Below are 21017 nucleotides of genomic sequence, written 5' to 3'. Positions count from 1 at the left end.
TGATCGCGTGTTTGTGTTCATCTATTTGGAATCTAATTAAAAAGAAAAATCCTTGTCGAGGTAGAACACTACCAATAAAAATCCCCAAATTGATAAATAGCAGCTTCTGATGACGTAATACCGATCTTTAAGAAAACAAAAGCCACTCTGTTCTGACAGCAAAACATCCTTTTCTCCCCTTAAAACAAAAAGGTGTTTAAAAAAATTCCCTACAGGTCACTTTACTTTAAAAATAATAACACAGCGGTGGCCCTGCGTCTCTGAGCAGGATAATCACGTCCCCAGTGTCTGTGGGACGGACGATGGTGATGGGCGTGCACTCTGCAGCAGGAGTCACCATTCTCTGAGCTTCCTTTTGGAAAGTCCTTACCTTTCCAGGGCAGGCAACTCCTGTTTCCCGGGAGCACTCTTTGTGTTGCCAATAAACGGCATCAATCTAGTCTCTGCTCTCAGGTACAATTTAAGGAGAAATTGAGCTGCGAAAAACAACGCGATTTCTTCCAGACGCCTGCTGGCGGAGCAGGATGTGCCTGACAGATTCATGGTTCACACTTTTATGTTGTATGAGAAAAAAAGCAGGTTTTAATAAAATTTCTGTGTGTAAATAGTTTTACAACTAAAAACACGATTCCCATCCATGGTCTATGTTCTTTTTCCAAACACTCTTCCCCTACAATGGCAGGATTTCAGGCTTTGTTCTGTTACTTATAATTTGACACAAAAAGAACAAGGCAGTGAGCTTGGTTTTATGTGGGAGAAAGGCAATTATCTCACATATTTTCCGGAAAACCTCTAAAATAATCTTTAAAAGTTTATGCCTTGTTTTATGAAGCTTAAATATAGAGTACAGGAGTGTATTATTCTCTCACGAAACTCATTTTGGGAAGGTTTTGCAAATATATCATTATTAACAGTTTTTCTTTTTTAAAAAAAGATCCAGGAATTGTATTCATCCACATTGAATTTTCTTACTTCTTCAAACTCAGAAGTTGCAGATATCATTTTTTTTTAAATCAATGCTACTTCTACTGCAGGAGATGGTTTCTTTCTTTCTTTCTTTCTTTACACAGAGTCTCTCTCAGTCGCCAGGTGCCAGGCTGGAGTGCAATGGCATGATCTCGGCTCACTGCAACCTCTGCCTCCTGGGTTCAAGCAATTCTCCTGCCTCAGCCTCCAGGGTAGCTGGGACTACAGACGCGCACCACCACGCCCGGCTAATTTTTGTATTTTTAGTACAGACGAGGTTTCACCATGTTGGCCAGGATGGTCTCAATCTCTTGACGTCATGATCCTTCCGCCTCGGCCTCCCAAAGTGCCGGGATTACAGGCGTGAGCCACCACGCCCGGCGGAGGTGGTTTCTTAGGCTCACAATTTAAGAGACCGGAAGCAGTGAATGAAGCCCAGAACTGCACCCATAACGTTTTGCGGCTAAGCTTCTTGCTGACTGTTTTACTGGTTATCTTTCTAAACAGAGTCTCAGAATGTCTGTGTTCAGAGCTGCCATCTATATACAGGAAAACAAGTTTTAAAATGCAGGGACAGAGAAAAATACAAACTCGATGTTTCTTTTACCGATGATGGATATTCTCTTTCTTTTCAGTAGAGGCCGGAAGGAAGGAAGGAAGGAGGCAGGTGCAGAACGATGTGGGGAGCGCGGCTCTCTGCCTTTGAAGCACACACGTGATTTTCACGCACTCGCCAGCATGGCTGGCTTTCCAGACTGGCCAGATTCAACGTGGGACAGTTGTATAGAGGACAGGGTTTGAGCCTGACTTGCAAAGAAAGCAGAGGTCTCCAGAAACAAAGCCTCCCAGATCCAGCTCACAGGCCTACGTCTGTGAAAGAGAAGTTGAAGGGCAGCTAAGTGTGCTGTGACACATAACAAGACAGTCGTGCATCCCTCACTCCTTCTCCTTTATCTACTTCTGCCTTAACTCTCCACCAATTCCATGGGGACGCCCTTGTTCACAGCCACCTCTCTCAAGAGCTTCTCGGCGTCATCCTTGCAGATTATCTGAGCATCATATTTAGATAGAGACATCGTTTAATAGCCTGGGATATCTTGGATTTTTTTTTAAATTCAAATGAACTGAAGTGTTAGTTCTGAGGGCTTTTTCCATGCTGAAATGCCTCTGTTTTTGGCTACCCACCCAACGTCCCCAGAAAGTTATCCAAAGAGTGAGACCCTGTGGAAAGTAGCGAGGAAACAAGACGGGGTGTGGGACAGCAGTCAGATAAGAGGAGGCTGCGCACAGCGTGGATGGGGAAGGCACAGCCACACAGGCTGGACTGGTGGCTGGGTCCTGAAGCCGGCAGACCACCACCTCATCCCTTTTGTAAAGCCGGTTGCCTCGCCGGGAGCACGGATGCACAGCCCCCCCACCCCCCCCACCGGGAGTTCGGACACACCCCTCCTCCCTCGCCAGGAGCTCGGACACACCTCCTTCCCTCGCCAGGAGCCCGGAAAAAAGCCCCGCCAGGACCTACCCGATACCATTTTGTCCCATCCGGGCTCCACTCACCTTGGGCACAACCAATCAAACGCCTCCACTCCCTATAAAACCCCACGTCTGAGAGGAGTCTGTGCGACTTCTCCGACCCCTCCTGTCAGACCACAGAACCTCACCCGGGAGCCTGAGTAAACCCTTCGCATTGGATCTTCTTGTGCTGGCCTCAGTTTCTTCCTTTTAAACTCGGCAAAAACCTAACAACCCTTACAAGTGGTGCCGAAACCCAGGGGGAGTTGTAAGACCCCTCCTGGGGGAAACTGACTCCTCCACACACAGCCGGACCGGGGAGCTGCCGTTCCACCACGAGGTAAGACCTCTGTTGCCCACCACCGCACAGTCGGGGAGTCCCTGTCGGAAACCTCTGCGCAGCATCGGGGATTCCTGCCGTGGGTCTGGGACTCCGGCTTAGGACCTGAGTGTAAGAGGAGACGTCCCTACACTCTTGTTCTCTCCCCATGAGGGGTTTTTTAGGATCAGGAATTTGAGGAAGATGTCCCCACTTTCCTGAACCCTCACCAGCGACTGAGGTGTGGGTACTCAGAAGCCCTGTTCAAGCAGCCCTGCCTCATGGCAGTGCCGAACCCCCCAGCTTACGCCACCAAAATTTTTATTTTGAACCAGCCTGTTGACACAAAGTCTCCCGTTAATTAAGAAACTGTACTTTCAGTTTCTTTCTCTCTCTCTCTTTCTCTCTCTCCCTCTCAAAATGGTGGCCGTTCCCCGCTCCTAAGATGGCGGCCACTTCCTGCTCTTAATTTTCTCTCACCTAAGATGGCAGCTGTTTTCTACTCTTAACTCTTTCTCTCTCTCTCTCTCTTCCTAATCCTGATGTGAGTGAGTGAGTGAGTTTATGTGTAGTCCCACGGCCTAACAGCTACGGGGCTTGTGTGGGCCTCCACCCGCAGTTCCACGGGGATGTCATAAGGCACAACGGTGATTCACCTCTGGACTGAAAAGTTCTGAGGTGACCAGGCCCGGGGGTTATACGGGTACACCTTAACCAAGACACCCTGAAACATCCCTTTGGGGACATGGCCGAGAAGGCATCAGACTGGTCTCCCATTTGGGGGGCACCCACCCTTTGTCTGTCAGTCTTGTATGCGGTTCTGTCTTTATTGCACCCTCTAATTTTCCCCTGTGGCAGACAGCCCTAGCCCTGTCTCTCTTTATTTTCTTCCTTATTTTACTCATTGCTGTCTGTAAGTTCTCTCAGCCACCTCCTCCAGGAAAAGAATACTTTTGCCCGTGGTGGGTGTAATACCTGTTCTTATCCCTTCCTCGCCTCCAACTGCCCCACAAAAGCCAACTATGGGGAATCAGAAGTCCTACTTAGACCCCAAGTTGCCATTAGAATGTCTAGTCCAAAACCTACCCAAACTTGGTCTTTCCATAAAAAAGAGAAAGCTGCTCTTCTTTTCCACCGTAGTCTGGCCACAGTACCCTCTAGACCAGTCCAAGTGGCCTCCGGAGGGCACATTCGACTTCAATGTCCTAACAAACTTAGATCAATTTTGCGAAAAGAACAGTAAATGGTCAGAGATCCCTTTCTGGTATCTTCGTTCCCACCCCACCCTCTGTTCCTCTTGCACCACTGCCCAGGTGCTCCCAGCAAAAGAAACCTCCTCTTCACCTTTAGCCCCTCCACCCTCCTCCTCTTCCTTTTCTGACCCCCACATGCCTGAGGAACTCTCCTCTCCACTTGCCCGACCCAATAATCCTCTGCCTTATGACAGACCTCAACCTCCCTCGGCTCCTCCACCTCCTGATCCCAACCTGGCCTCTCCTGTTAGTGCTCACACCCACTCGTGCTGTGCTCCTAATGACAAAGCCTCCCTCCTTTGCCCCCTCCGTGAGGTTTCCTCCTTATATCAGCCGCCATTGAAGTGTGGCTCCGTGTGGCCATTGAAGTGGCCGGAGCAGAGGGCATTGTCCAAGTGCACGTCCCCTTCTCCTTCTCTGATCTATCAGCTATTGAAAAATGCCTGGGGTCTTTCTCCACCAATCCTACTGCTTACATCAAGGAGTTCTGCTATCTTACTCAGGCATATGACCTAATCTGGCATGACACGTATGTAATCCTATCCTCCACCCTCACCCTAGACGAGCATGACCGGGTCTTTACAGCAGTCCGAGCACACGCTGATCAGGTACACCTAACTAACAACCAGATGCCAGTAGGTGCAGCAGTCCCCGAGGCCAACCCTAATTGGGACTATCAGGATGGTCGAGATGGCCGCCGCCACCGAGACCAAATGCTACAGTGCCTTTTAGCAGGCATGCAAAGTGCCGCCCAGAAGGTAGTTAATTATGACAGGTTGAGGGAAATAACTCAGGGACCTGATGAAAACCCAGCCTCCTTCCTCGACCGATTGACTAATGCTATGATCCTCCATACACGGCTGGATCCAGCCTCCTTAGTGGGGGCTACAGTCCTAGCCACCCACTTCATTTCCCAGTCGGCAGCTGATATAAGGAGGAAACTTAAAAAAGCTGAGGAGGGCCCCCAACTCCCATATGGGACCTGGTAAACATGGCATTCAAAGTTTTTAACGGCCGAGAGGATAAGGCTGAGGCCACCTGACAGGCCCACTTACAGCAGAAGGTAGGCCTCCAAACCCAAGCTCTTGTAGCAGCCCTGAGGCCAGCAGCCCCCCAAACATCCAGTGGGGGAGGTCCATCGAACCTTTTCCAAAATACTTCAAGGGCCCAGTCGGCGCCCAGTTTCAGATGTGGTCAAGAGGGACATTGGGCCCGGCAGTGCCCCTGTCCTTGTCCACCTCCCGGACCTTGCCCAAACTGCAAACAGACTGGACACTGGAAGGTTGATTGCCCATCCCGGACCCTAGGCCCACTCCCTGCACCTCTATGTGAGGAGAAGGCCGGTCCGCAGGAAGCAATCCCTTCGCTTGAACTTCTCGGTCTTCTGGATGACTTACGCAGCCCGGACTTGAGGACCCCCATCACCCTTGCCGAGCCCAGGGTAACGCTGCAGTTAGCGGGTAAGTCCATTTCCTTCTTAATGGATATGGGAGCTAACTATTCTGTATTGCCTTCCTACTCAGGGCCTAGCATACCTTCCCAGGTCTCAGTCATGGGAATTAATAGAAAGCCTTCCTGCCCTAATCAAACTCATCCTTTAACCTGTGTCCTCGAAGGACACCCCTTTCCTCACTCCTTTCTAATCATACCCTCATGCCCAGCTCCCCTGTTAGGACGAGATATTCTCCAGACTGTGGGGGCCACTCTCCAACTTACTGGCCCCCATACTCAAGCCCATCTCCTGCACACCTCCTACTGCCCCTCCTAACCGACACCATGCCCCAAAAGTTGTCCGGTGACTACCGCCTAGTTCAGGACCTACGCTTTATCAACAAGCGGTGGTACCCTTTCACCCTGTAGTCCCCAACCCATACACTCTGCTATCCAACATTCCCTCCACTACCTCCCTTTTTACAGTTCTTGACCTCAAAGATGCCTTCTTTACCATTCCTCTACACTCTGAGTCTTACTTTATCTTTAAAAATCCTTCAGTCAGCCTTCATCCCACTTCTCTACTCAATTCGGCTACTTTGCTTCCTCTTCCATCCCATTCCCCTCCCCAGCCCATTCCTGACCTTAAACTAATGGATACATTTGTTACACCTCAGGAGGGCCTGTCTAACCTTCCTCTCTCTAGCCCAGACCTTACGTTTTATGTAAATGGGAGTTCACTAATTGCTTTTATGTGCCTCCCTTAACAAACCCCCCTTTAGCAGCAGTTCCCCTCTGGACTGGGTTCAACCTGTCTCGATCATCTACGGGACCTGACACCACCCTAACGGGGATCCCGCTGTTCAAGGCACACTCCCAAGGTCTCTTTCCCTGCTACAGAACGGCTAACAGCTCCAGCTGCAACACGACTGTAAAAGTAAGATCCACCCACTATGCACCTCCTAGAGGATACTTTTGGTGTAATGGGACCCTAACCAAGGTTATAAATGCCTCCCTTCCCTCCCCCTGCGTACCTGTTACTCTAGTCTACAGTTGAAGGTATATGGGCAAGCCGAGTTCCTATCCCTCCTTACACCTCCCCCTGCTCACCACAACAAACGAGCAATCTTCCTCCCAATGGTCACTGGTCTCTCTCTAGCATCCTCTCCAGCAGCAGCTGAGCTCAGGAGCAGTGCCCTAGGCTACAGTATCACTTCAGCTGCTCAACTGGAAGACAAACTCCGTGTGGCCATTGAAGCGTCAGCCGCCTCTCTGGCCTCCCTCTAGTGACAAATCACGTCACTGGCCCAGGTAACTCTCCAAAACCGATGGGCCCTTGACCTATTAATGGCAGAAAAAGGAGGTACCTGTCTGTTTCTCCAGGAAGAGTGCTGCTATTACATCACTGAATCAGGCCTAGTAGAGGAAAACATCAACACTCTCCACCATCTCCAAGAAGACCTCCGTAAAAAGCAAAACACAGGAGTCTTGTCCCTAAGCTGGTGGCATCCCATGCTTACCTGGCTAACCCCTATCATCACTCCTATCATCATAATCTGTTTGCTATTACTAACGGCCCCTTTTCTTCTCAGGTTCCTACGAGTGGCTGTTAACCAAATGCTGTTTCATCCCTTCGTCTAATTCTCAGTCGAGGCACCAGCCAACTGACCTGCCCCCCTTACTCCACCCCTATTCAGCAGGAAGTAGTCAGAAAGAGTGGTGCCCTCTATCACCAAAAGGTTGGAATGTAAAGCCGGTTGCCTCACTGGGAGCACGGATGCACACACACACACACACCCACCTCACCGGGAGTTTGGACACCCCCCCCATGGCCAGGAGCCTGGAAAAAAGCCCCACCAGGACCTACCCGATACCATTTTGTCTCATCCGGGCCCCACTCCCCACCTACCATTTTGTCCCATCCGGGCCCCACTCCCCACCTACCATTTTGTCCCATCCGGGCCCCACTCACCTTGGGCACAACCAATCAAACGCCTCCACTCCCTAAAAACCCCACGTCTGAGAGGAGTCTGTGCGACTTCTCCGGCCCCTCCTGTTGGACCGCAGAACCTCACCCAGGATCCTGAATAAACCCTTCGCATTGGATCTTCTTGTGCTGGCCTCAGTTTCTTTGTTTTAAACTCGGCAAGAACAAACCTTACACCTTTCACTTCCTGGGTTTCACTTTGCATCCAGCAGACTGGGTGAAATTCTGGGTCATTTTAAGTGGACAAAGAATATTTTAAACTACTCAAAGGAAATCCATGGTGATGTTCATTTTTTCAGTGTTATTGGGACCCCCTTCCCGGGAAGAGTTCTCACTATAAACGTGTGTGTGTCTCACTGACACCCGACAGTCATGCATGCCAATTCAGAGGCTCTCATCTGGTGCCCTCATCCAAAGATATGCTACACTCTGCAGCAACATTCCTGCCCCAGCTCCCCCGGCCACCTCCCCGAGGCATCTCTATCTGCAGCCTCCTTTCCCAGGCTGGACTGCAAGCCCCAAAAACTCAGTTGAAGTGTGAGCCCAGGCAGTGCAGAAGGAGGCCTCAGAGTTCCCCCCTGTACTTGAGAGACAGTGGTTCCAGGAACCCCTCAGGTGCCAAATCTAGGGATGCCCAAGCCCCTTGCATAGGGTGGCATGGTGTTCGCATGGAAGCTGGGCGCCTCCTCCTGTGTGCTTTCAGTCAGCTCTGGATTATTTTCAGCACCTCATACAGTGTATGTGATGTGGAGATGGTTATGTTGTGCTAGGTTTTTATCTGTATTATCTGTACTGTTGTTAATATTTTCAATCTGCAGCTCATTGGGTCCATACATGCAGAACCTGGGGACAAGGCGGGAAGTGTATTTGGGAATAGGACTGCCGCAAGGTGATTCGTGGAGATGTGGCCATAGTGGAGTCAGTGGGTCCTACGTCAATATAACTGGTGTCTTTCTACAAAGAGGAAATTGGACACAGAGCAGAAAAACCACATGATGTGGGAGGCAGAGGCTGGAGGGGTGTGGCTACCAGCCAGGGACCACCAGGGACAGCAGGCAGCTCCAGGAGCTGGGAGAGGCTGGGGCAGACCCTCAGAGGAGCCGGGAGCTGGGAGAGGCTGGGGCAGACCCTCAGAGGAGCCAGGAGCTGGGGCAGACCCTCAGAGGAGCCAGGAGCTGGGGCAGACCCTCAGAGGAGCCAGGAGCTGGGGCAGACCCTCAGAGGCCCCAGTGGAGCTGGGAGCTTGGAGAGGCTGGGATAGACCCTCGGAGGTCTCAGAGGAGCCAGGAGAGGCTGGAGGAGACCCTGAGAGGAGCCGGGAGTTGGGAAAGGCTGGGACAGACCCTCAGAGGCCTCAGAGAAGCTGGAAGCTGGGAAAGGCTGGGGCAGACCCTCAAGGGCTCCAGAAGAGCTGGAAGAGGCTGGAACAGACCTTCAGAGGAGCCAGTCCTACCCACATCCTGGTCTTGCCCTGGGGGCCTCTGGAGCTGGGAACGAATCAAATGCTATGGTGAAAGCCACTCAGTTTGTTGCAGCAGCCATGGGAAGCTGCTGTGTCTCTTTAACTAATTTAAACATTAGGTTATGCTTCCTCTCCTCCAGAATGTGGTGGCTGCTCACTATGGTTCCTCCTCATACATAACACAGTGTAGGAGACTCAGTTTTCAAATCATGAACACTTACCTTTGGGTAAACTTCAGGGTCCAGAGTGCACATGGGTCCCGGGGACACAGGACAGGCAGGCCTTGAAGTGGGGCTTAGCCAGGGAGGGCTCTTGGCTTCATTCTGGAAAGTGTTCAAGAGTGAGCTGGTGGTGGAAGCCGGCTCCATGGCAGCAGCCATGGCACAGCTCCGTGAGGCTCCTGCAGAGTGGGCAACTCCAGAGGCAGTCAGTGCTGTAGCCAGATTTATACCTACTCTTAATGACATGCAGTTGGGGGCAGATTATGTGGCAATGTCTAGAAGCAGTCACTGGGTATACACCTGCTCTGACTTGAGGTAATCAGAAGCTTTCTGAAATCATTCTTTTTATTTTGATTAGAGGAGTTTTGGGTTAAAAAGCATAAGGAAATGGTGTGAAGCTGTGGCTTTCTTTGCCTCCATTTGCCTCGGGGAAAGGAAGGTAGATTAGGTGGGTCCTTGGGAAATGCTCATACCTGAGGTTCCAATTTGACTTGCCAGTGATTAGGCAGCGATTTCCCTGTTAGAAGCAACTTTGAAGGACAGACATTGAGTTCTGAAACATTTTGCCTGTGGCTGTGACTCACCTCCCCAGCCATGCCAACCTGGCACCTGCCCCCATCCAGGGTGGAGAGGGCAGCAGGAGGCCAAGTCTGAGATCACTTCACCCAGCAACATGCCTTTAGCCAGGGGAGAATTGCACAGAAAACATCCGGTCAAGTCTATGACTGTTCATGTGTGAGTGCCTGCAGGTTTGAGTGTGCCCTGGCATGGAGGCACCTCCAGCACTGCCCAGCAACCTCTTTCCCGGTGCCACACTCATGCGGATTCAGAAGAAACTGAAGGTGCTGTTATCCTGCTGCTTGAGAAGGGGTGACGCTTTTCTTGCAACCATCAGTCCTCCCCGACAGCACAGGAGAAAGGCGCCCACATATCCCTCAACAGCAGTGTGCAATGCATGTGAATATACAGCACTGACAGGAATCCAGCAGCAGTGTGCAATGCATGTGAATATACAGCACTGACAGGAATCCAGCAGCAGTGTGCAATGCATGTGAATATACAGCACTGACTGGTTTCCTGCAGCAGCGTGCAATGCGTGTGAATATACAGCACTGACTGGAATCCAGCAGCGGCGTGCGACGCGTGTGAATATACAGCACTGACTGGAATCCAGCAGCGGCGTGCGACGCGTGTGAATATACAGCACTGACTGGAATCCAGCAGCGGCGTGCAATGCCTGTGAATATACAGCACTGACTGGAATCCAGCAGCGGCGTGCGATGCCTGTGAATATACAGCACTGACTGGAATCCAGCAGCGGCGTGCGATGCGTGTGAATATATAGCACTGACTGGAATCCAGCAGCGGCGTGCGATGCGTGTGAATATACAGCACTGACTGGAATCCAGCAGCGGCGTGCGACGCGTGTGAATATACAGCACTGACTGGAATCCAGCAGCGGCGTGCGACGCGTGTGAATATACAGCACTGACTGGAATCCAGCAGCGGCGTGCAATGCCTGTGAATACACAGCACTGACTGGAATCCAGCAGCGGCGTGTGACGCGTGTGAATATACAGCACTGACTGGAATCCAGCAGCGGCGTGCGACGCGTGTGAATATACAGCACTGACTGGAATCCAGCAGCGGCGTGCGACACGTGTGAATATACAGCACTGACTGGAATCCAGCAGCGGCGTGCGACGCGTGTGAATATACAGCACTGACTGGAATCCAGCAGCGGCGTGCGACACGTGTGAATATACAGCACTGACTGGAATCCAGCAGCGGCGTGCGACGCGTGTGAATATACAGCACTGACTGGAATCCAGCAGCGGCGTGCGACGCGTGTGAATATACAGCACTGACTGGAATCCAGCAGCGGCGTGCGACGCGTGTGAATATACAGCACTGACTGGAATCCAGCAGCGGCGTGCGACGCGTGTGAATATACAGCACTGACTGGAATCCAGCAGCGGCGTGCGACGCGTGTGAATATACAGCACTGACTGGAATCCAGCAGCGGCGTGCGACGCCTGTGAATATACAGCACTGACTGGAATCCAGCAGCGGCGTGTGACGCGTGTGAATATACAGCACTGACTGGAATCCAGCAGCGGCGTGCGACGCCTGTGAATATACAGCACTGACTGGAATCCAGCAGCGGCGTGCGACGCCTGTGAATATACAGCACTGACTGGAATCCAGCAGCGGCGTGCGACACGTGTGAATATACAGCACTGACTGGAATCCAGCAGCGGCGTGCGACGCCTGTGAATATACAGCACTGACTGGAATCCAGCAGCGGCGTGCGACGCGTGTGAATATACAGCACTGACTGGAATCCAGCAGCGGCGTGCGACGCCTGTGAATATACAGCACTGACTGGAATCCAGCAGCGGCGTGCGACGCCTGTGAATATACAGCACTGACTGGAATCCAGCAGCGGCGTGCGACGCGTGTGAATATACAGCACTGACTGGAATCCAGCAGCGGCGTGCGACGCGTGTGAATATACAGCACTGACTGGAATCCAGCAGCGGCGTGCGACGCGTGTGAATATACAGCACTGACTGGAATCCAGCAGCGGCGTGCGACGCGTGTGAATATACAGCACTGACTGGAATCCAGCAGCGGCGTGCGACGCGTGTGAATATACAGCACTGACTGGAATCCAGCAGCGGCGTGCGACGCGTGTGAATATACGGCACTGACTGGAATCCAGCAGCGGCGTGCAATGCGTGTGAATATACGGCACTGACAGGAATCCAGCAGCGGCGTGCGATGTGTTTAAATGTAACAGCCCTGACTCAAATTTGATCTCTAATAAATGGTGCCATCAGGGTGCACACAGGCACTCCTGGCTCATGTCAGTCACTGCCCGGCAGGTGTGGGGCGCCTCCCACCAATGACCTCAGTCCTGCGGTACCTGCAGGCTGTCACGACCCACTTCATCTGGTGGAAGGTCCTAGACTGACCCTCCGAGACCAGATCATCCAGCGTCTCACCCCACATGTGCCGCAGACCGCAGTAGGCCCCTCAGACCACAGAGCAAGACAAGAGGCCGCCACTCCTGCCTTCCTCGCCTGGCCACAGCCAGGGGCTTCGGGGCCACTGTGATGGCGGGGCTGGGCTGCACCAGGCCCTCCTCGCAGGCCCTGCCATCTGCTTTCTCTATGGCTCCTTTCCCCATGCAGACGCGGGTGAGGTGGGGTCCAGGCTCATGCCCCTTGTGAGCCCACACTGCTGCATTCTGGATGAAGCCTCTGTGCTTCCACGGGGTGCTCCTGAGCTCCCATAAAACGATGGGCACAGGTATGTCTTCCTTAGTGCCACAGGGAGATAGACTCGTGGCTCTCGGACTCAGGGGCAAAAGCTGGGACTTAGCCTTCACATGCTGACTCAGGCGCCTGTGGTCCGAGCTCCTTCCTCAAATACACCCCTGATCCAAACATGTAGACACACTGCCCCAGTCCTCACCTTCACCAGTACTCAGTTTAAAGCCCTCTGCACAGAAGGTTCTCCAATGTCCACAGGTTTAACTTAATTGCATCGCTCCTAAATTGGCTGCACAAATGAAGTAAAAGATAAAATTAAGTTCTGCAGAGGTGAGGCCGGTATGAGGCCACCAAGGAGCCCAGAAACAGGACCCAGGGCACTGTGCACAGAGCTCCAAGCACCCGTCCACTCAGTTACCAATGGACGTTAAGATACCTGAGTTCCACACATACCTCTCTATCAGGTACAGGTACCTCTCCATCGGGCCCTGACTGCAGGTGCACTCTGGCACCTCTGTCACCTTCACAGGCAGTGGACTGGCCTGCCCAGTATTCCAGCAGATCCTGAAGTGGAGGAAGTAGGGGACAGGAGAAGACAGAAGGGAGGAGGGAGATGGGGAGGGCTGAAGCGGGTGGAGATGAGGAGGGCTGGAGGGGGGAGGAAGATGAGGAAGGCTGAAGGGGAGGAGGGAGATTGGCAGGGCTGGAGGGGAGGGAGGGAAATGGGGAGGGCTGGGAGGAGGGAGATGGAGAGGGCTAGAGGGAGGAGGGAGATGGGGAGTGCTAGAGGGAGAAGGGAGATGGGGAGGGCTGGGGGGAGGGAGATGGGGAGGGCTGGAGGGAGAAGAGAGAGGGAGGGCTAGAGGGAGGAGGGAGATGGGGAGGGCTGTGGGAGGGAGATGGAGAGGGATGGAATGGGGAGGGAGATAGGGAGGTATGGAGGTGGGAGGGAGATGATCAGGGCTGGAGAGGATGGAGATGGGGAGGGTTGGAGAGGAGGGAGATGGGGAGGGCTGGAGAGGAGGGAAATGGGGAGGGCTGGAGAAGAGGGAGATTCTGAGGGCTAGAGGGAAGGAGGGAGGGAGATGGGGAGGGTTGAAGAGGAGGGAGATGGGGAGGGCTGGTGGGGAGGGAGATGGGGAGGTCTGGAGAAGAGGGAGATGAGGCAGGTGCCCAGGAGACTATGGACCGGGGGATGAGGGGGTGGGGGACTCGGGGACCTGGAGGAACCTCAGCTGGGTCCTGAGACTCTGCAGACTTGGTCAGGCGGAGGACAGAATTCCAGGTGGAGAGGATGGTGCAAGCTGAGAAAACACAGGGCGAGAAAGGAGCAGGAGACATTTCTGGAGAGAAAAACGCAAGCCAGGAAGCTCCTGCTGAACCCACCGCCTCGCTGGCCGTGCTGAGAGCGTTTGGTCCACGGGGCAGGAGAGATAAGTGACTGTAGGAAAGAAAGCTGGGGCATTTTTAAAATTCTGTTATTTTTCACATTAAAATTACTAGGAGAGAAAAGTAATGGCTATCCTTTAAAAATATTGGGAAAAATACAGAAAAGCACGTAAAGAAACTGACTCATGCTCGTGTCACTTTTGAGCTCCCTCAAGTCCCCAGGCATTACAGGGTGAGGAGGGGCGAGGCCGCAGAGCAGGGAGAGCATGGAAAATACCCACAGCGAGGCCGTGTGATCAACCTCTGATCAGTGGTCCTTTGTCAGCGCTTCACCTCCTGAAGTGAATTATTCATCCCAGTGATTTTGTCAAAATTATATGCCGTTAGCAAATAAAAATTATGAGCACCCCAAATCTCACACTTTCTAGTAAGAAACAAGTCCAGCCAATTCTCTCTCTACTTCTGGAAAGCGACGGGTGAGTTTGATGTCAGAAATGGAGGGCAAGTAGCAGAAAAGCTGACAAACTGGAGGGGCCCCTTCCTTCTCTGGCCGTTGGCCGTGCACGGAGCTTAGCCCTAAGAAAAGACTCACCCCCAATGATTTTCCCCTCGTGTCTTCATTAACAGCACAGAGACTATTCATGAGATTAGAATGCTGTCAGAGCAAACTGGCAGTTTTCAGGATCCGAGAATTCTCGGAGAATAGACACCGAGTGCAGTGCATCATTTTCATTTCTCTGGAAAATAAAAATATTAGCAAAGAACTAACTGGTGCAGCCACAGTTTCCCCACTCCAGCAAATGTGAGCGTGCTGCTCCCCGACCTGCTCCGGCAGGGAAAGGTGAGCTGGAGACCCCAGTGGTCATGGAGGGCTTCCTATCAGGGTGTCTTGCACATGTATGTTTGCACACATGCATGTATATGTACATATGTGTGCCAGGATGCTTTCATGTGTTTTTGCATGTGTGCAAGTGTGGGTGCATGTGTGTATTGCTTTGCATGCATGTATGTATGCATGTGTATTGCTATGCATGCACACGTGTTTGTGTTTGCATGTGTGCATGGGTGGGTGCATGTGTGCACATGTGTTGCTATGCATGCACATGTGTGTTTGCATATGTACATGTGGGTGCATGTGTGTGTTGCTATGTGTGCACATATGTGTGTCTGCACGTGTACGTGTGTGTTGCTATGCATGCATGTGTCTGCATGTGTGCATGTATGTGCATGTGTTGCTATGCACACACGTGTGTCTTTGTGTGTTCACATGTATGTATATGTGGGTGCATGTGTGTTGATATGTGTGCGAGTGTGTGTGTTTGCATGTGTGCACGTGTGGGTACATGTGTGTATTGCTATGCATGCACATGTCTGTCTGCATGTGTGCATGTGTGTGCTGCTATGCATGTGTGCATGCATTTGTGTGTGTTTGCATGTGTGCACGTGTGGCTGTATGTGTGTTGCTATGCATGCACATGTCTGCACGTGTGCATTTGTGTGCATGTGTGTTGCTATACATGCACGTGTGTATTTGTGTGTGTTTGCATGTGTGCATGTATGGATGCACGTGTGTGTTGCTATGTATGCCCGTGTGTGTGTGTTTGCATGTGTGGGTGCCTGTGTGTGTTGCTATGCATGCACACGTGTGTCTGCACATGTGCATGTGTGCATGTGTGTTGCTATGTGTGCATGTGTGTTTGTGTGTTTTTACATGTGTGCATGTGTGGGTGCACGCGTGTGTTGGTATGCATGCATGTGCGTTTGTGTTTCCATATATGCAAGCATGGGTGCATGTGTGTGTTGCTATATATGCGTGTATGTGTGTCTGCGTGTGTGCATGTGTGTTTATGTGTGTGTTGCTATGCATGCATGTGCATGTTTCTGTGTGTTTGTATGCGTGCATGGGTGTCTGGGGCTCCCTGACAATACAAGGAAAACTGATAAATTTTTTCTGGAAAATAGTAATTACCACGGTAACCACCGTGGTCCACACACTGTCTGTGGAAAGCTGAGATGGTGGGACTTTTTTGTGATTGCCATTCATCTTGTCAGTCAGCATTTCATCTGATTAGGGTGACATTCACACAGTGTCCACAAGTCAACTCCTTGTCTCCACATTTGACCAAAACATGTAGAACCTGAGCTTTGAGAATATTGAAATGAAATCATATGCAAGTTACATATTTGAGGGGTGGGATAAGCCATGAGAGAAATTCAAAACTGCCTGAATCTATAGAACAACATATAAAACAACTTACTAAATATAATGTAAACAACAAAGAACAATTACCAATCATTTTGTACAATCACAGGTCTCATTCATCAGTTTCCTTCTCTTAGCAGCAAAACAACACAAAATTAGGAGGCCCTGGCCGATGGTCGTGTGGGTAAACCCCTCAACCCAGTCAGGGCAACCCGGTAACGGCATTGTCTTCACCCACCAAAAGTGGATTCCTTTTCAGCCCTCTGGGTCCCTGTTTCTCTGTTTACAATGTACAGAACCCTCTGTTAATTGAACTAGTTGCTGAAGAGAAGCCAGGAGCTCATTAGGGAGCAAATGCCTCATGGGACACAGATGCTGCCAGCTGCACCCTGACTGCAGGTGCACTCTGGCACCTCCATCACCTTCACAGACAGGGAGCAGACCAGGAGAAAGTCCTTTCCCAAGAGACACTGAGATCACATCATGTTCCCAAGGACGACTGCTCAGAGAGTGGCCACATGGAGCCAGAATAAGAAAATCTGGAAAGTCTTTTGTGTGACTTGAAAGAGAAATTGTCATTCAAACTGGAAAAGAAAAGTTAAAAATAAGAAGAAAAAAAGGATGACAGAAAAAAGAGAGAGGAGTGAAAGAAAAAAGAGGGAGGGACGGAGGGAGGGAGGAAGGGAAAAGGAAGAAAGGAAGGAAGGAGGGAGAAGGGAAGGGAAGGAGGGAGGGAGGGAAGAGAGAAAGAAAGAGAGAGAAAGAAGGAAGGAAGGGAGGGAGGGAGGAAGAGAAAGAGCATTAGCTGCAACTTCTCTGCATCCTCCTAAAGTGTGATTCAAGTAGGATCCAGACCTGATAGCCAATTACTTCTTTCCTCTCTGAATATCTCTGAAACAATAGAAGGCACCATGTTTGAGTAGCTGGTCAAAGCCAGTCCTGAGATCAGCTCTGTTCTAATCAAAGTGACCTCACCTAAGACAGGAACACGGTCATTCTCCACGAAAGCACAGCTGAAAGCAATCCCCAGGACAACTAAAAACATCATGAATTTGATCTCTCGGCAGAAAAAAGAAAACATGCTTAGAAACAAGCCTTTCCCACCTCCTTTCCCCTCTCTTGTTCTTTAGTAAGATTTTTGTTGAAAGTCACAAGAAACCCTGTTGTCTTCCTCTTTCCTCTCCCTTCCTGCCACGGTTCCAGGAGGCCAGTTTTACCTGACTCAGAATCCATGCCTTTTATAATGGCATTAAAAGGTGATTTAAGGGTGTATCTTTCCTTGATGGATGGTTTTTTGTTTTTGTTGTGATGAAATATTGCTGAATTTCCCCAAAATTTGACTGGGATTTGCAACTGGAAAATGTATAACTATCAGCCATCGTTATTAGCATCCGTAACTATCACCAGTAATTGTTACCACAGTTTCCTAACAATTACCACTTTGAGCAATAGAATCTGAGGACGATACCTTCATTTAGCGAAGCAGAGTGGAGTTTCCACTTAGCAAGACTGTCCAAGCATGAGCAGAAATGAAAAACAGAAAATGCTAAGTCTATATTTAAATGCAGACAAAAATCCTATGACAAATTCGTTATTTCCAAGCTCAAATCAAAATTTTAAACAGTTTACCTCCTTTATGTCTTCCTGAGAGTTTTATGTAACAAACTTTCAGTGTCATGACTAATAGCGGCTCTTGCCAAGGCTGACTCTCACAGCCTCTCCTCCGCCGAGTGATCTGCAGCACGTCTTATTACGGGGTGCATTATGCAGACGCCAGCTCTGTGATGGGACAGGCAACCCCGCTGTGAGAATGCCTATCAGAGCTTCTTTTAAGGCCCTTTCTCAATTGTCAGCAAAGTATTTTTTAAGGTTAAAAGGTGTAAAATTATTCTGAAATGCTTTTCTGACCTGTCGCCTATCACTGCAAAGAGCTAGAGTTCATTTTTTTTCTAAAATTGTATTTTTTGAAATGCAGTAATATTATAAGAATAAGCTTCATGTGAGGAAAATAGTCCCTGAAATGCTCATGGTATTTTTTTGCACGCGTTCTCCTCCCATGACTGCAATACTAATCATTGTTTTACGCTCAGGATTATAATTTTGGATGCAATTTTTTCTTATACCAAGCCTCCATTTCTGTGATGAAATTAATATAAATGACCATTACTTTTTGCATCTCTTTCTTTTTAAAAATCTATTCCTGTTACAGTGGTTACTTCATATTCCATAATGTCAAAGTCAAATTCACCACTGTCACGCGATGTAATCGCATCATTCAGAGGCGTACGAGGCCGACGGGCCGTCATTCTCAACGCCGCACCTGCACGTTGATTGAAACCACCCTGAAGTCAGTGGGAAAACCAGCAAAGTTTGGCCTCCCTGCCCTCATCTGTTTCCTAACTCCTGAGACTTGCTTGGCCTGGGAAGTTGTAAGCGTGGCGGATACGTCGGGTCAGCTACCCGATGGCTGTAGATTCCCGGCCTGTGAGGCCCCCAGCTCCTGTTTTCTATCGGGTGGAATTCTCAGTCACCTTGCACTGTTTATGCTCCGCTAAAATGTCTGGGGATTTTGGAATCTATTTTTGAGTCCCAGAGATAAGGACAATCAGTGGAGCTCACCGCAGTGAGGACAGCAGGCCTGCCGTGCTCAGCTTGCACCAGGGCCGAGCCGAGCCGAGCCGCACTGAGGAGAACCTGCTGAATTTCCGTCTGCCCTCGTCATGCACGTCGCACACCTGCGTCAGAACTGGCTCCCCTTCGTGGCTTTCTGCTTTTGCACAGCTCCTGCAACACGACTCATTTCCCTGTGCGGCGTTCAGGGACTCGGTAGAAGATGCTCTCTGAGCTTGGTCCGTGTGCCTCTCCGGGGCACGCCGCCCCCTGGCACTCTGTGGGTGTCCTTGCTTTCTCATCCGTGGAGCGTCGCCTCTGGCTGCGTCTGCAGTCGTGAGGGGCTGTGACCTTATGCCTGTCCACTCGTCAACAGTGGAAAAACCGCCAGCATTTTATAGAAAAGCAACAGGTACACTGACCAATCCAAGGCATCTTATGTGCCCTAAATCCTTCGACGAGGGACAGAGGAACAGGGCGCAGCACGCTTCACCCACAGACTGTCTTCCTTCCTCTCTCCTTTGTGCACGGGAGAGGAAATAACCCTTTCCCGACGCTCCGTTCTTCAACTCGTGTGTCATTCTTCTTACCAGTTGGGACTGCATGTGTGAACCAAAGAGGAGCCCCCACGTTACAGCAAGTCGTGGGAAACACGGCCGGTGTTAGGGCTGAGACGAGAGGAGGCCCCGGGAGTGGGGCACAGTAGCCACGCTGCCCAGAGGACGCGGTGGGCCTGGTGTCGCCAAAGCCGGGGCAGGTTTGCAGGAAACTAAGGAAGCTTGAGCACAGTGTCCGTCGGGCCGAGGCCGTGTGCGCACAGCCCTGCGGGAGTGCACAGTGAACAAGAGTGTGGCAGCCACAGTGGATAGGGTGTGTCTCTTCCTGCCCAGGCCTCTGCCTCACGTCACTTCCCTGCACCAGCTGAGGACCACAGGGCTGCTGGGGCCTGGGGCCCAGCCACAGTGACCTCGCCTTGGGGACCCACACCACTTAGATTGGTAGGATTTTCCTGTGAGGCCCACGATCAATTCCCAGATTCATTGATGGCAAACTGGTGATGTGTGTTGGCAGCTGAAGGAATAATTGGGATTCTTCACAGAACAGGAACGTTTAAAATTACCCGAAAACTTACAGCTCCTACAGGAAAGAAAGTCAACAGAGGTTCTCCCAGAATTTGCTAACAATCTTTAAAACATTTAGAGGATGTTCCAGGAGCTAGTTGTAAAACCGAAAGAAAGTTTTGTAAAGGATCAATTCTTAGACACAAATTCCGATCCGCCGGGAAGACTGGACTGATTTGTATTTCTTTCTCCCTGTAGAAAACACCAGGGTCGGCAGCAAACAGTGGGGAGAGGGTGTCAGAGCGGACCAGGCACTTCATACTTCCCCGGATTTCACGGTGACTGAGGTAGTTATCGATGCTTCAAAATCCATGAATTGCTCTGATGTCTTTTCTCGCTCTAAGAAAACGCCCACTTTTGTACCGACTTGGGCCTCACTTTGCTTTCTTTTTCCTGAAGAGGACTCTTGAGTCACGGAAACGTTAGCTCTCAGTCTGGCTCTGCCCGCCTCATGCTAATCAGTTTTAAACCCAAGAGCACTTCTTTTCTTTTATCGCACAGCCTGGAGGACAGTGGTTGGTGCAATCTCAGCTCACTGCAACCTCTGCCTTCCAGGTTGAAGAAATTCTCATGCCTCAGCCTCCCAAGCAGCTGGAATTACAGGCTCCCACCACGAAGCCTGGCTAATTTTGTACTTTTAGTAGAGATGGGGTTTCACTGTGCTGGCCAGGCTGGTCTTGAACTCCTGACCTCAGGTAATCTACCTGCCTTGGCCTCCCAAAGTGCTGAGATTACAGGCTTGAGTCACCATGCCCGGCCTCCAAAAAGCACTTCTAATATGACTTAAAACGCTCGCTCTTCCTTCTGTGGGTAAAAATAAAGGCAGTTTTGTTCTTGCCTGTGTTAACTTGGAGTCTCACTCTGTTTAACGGGTGTCTGACACCACCAACACTCTGGCCATTGTTCTGCAGGAAAATAAATAAAATGTCTCTATGACTTGTTAAAAACAAGGATCAAATTTTGCCAATGTAAAAAAATGTCACTCAGTGTTTTTTAAACACAGCATGCTACGTAATTCTGCTTTTTTCACTTCTCGAGTTCAAAGACCTTGTGCCTGTTGGAAGGTCACTGGGTCACTGCTCATTAGCACCCAATTTGCCACTTTTGTGGAACATTGCTGCAGGGGGTGCATTTGTGTGTGTGTGTGTGTGTGTCTGCGTGTTTATGTGTGTACATATATGCGGTGCATATGTGTGCATGTGTATTTGTGCATGTTTCTGGGAGACCTAGTCTGTATGCCAAGGCTAGCATCTTCTTAAGAGTCC

This window comes from Aotus nancymaae, unplaced genomic scaffold, assembly GCF_030222135.1.
Source record: "Aotus nancymaae isolate 86718 unplaced genomic scaffold, 86718_ANA_hifiasm-v0.15.2.pri h1tg000044l, whole genome shotgun sequence".
Lineage (NCBI taxonomy): Eukaryota > Metazoa > Chordata > Mammalia > Primates > Aotidae > Aotus > Aotus nancymaae.
The sequence above is the reverse complement of the archived record's forward strand: the minus strand, read 5'-3'. Positions refer to the sequence as shown.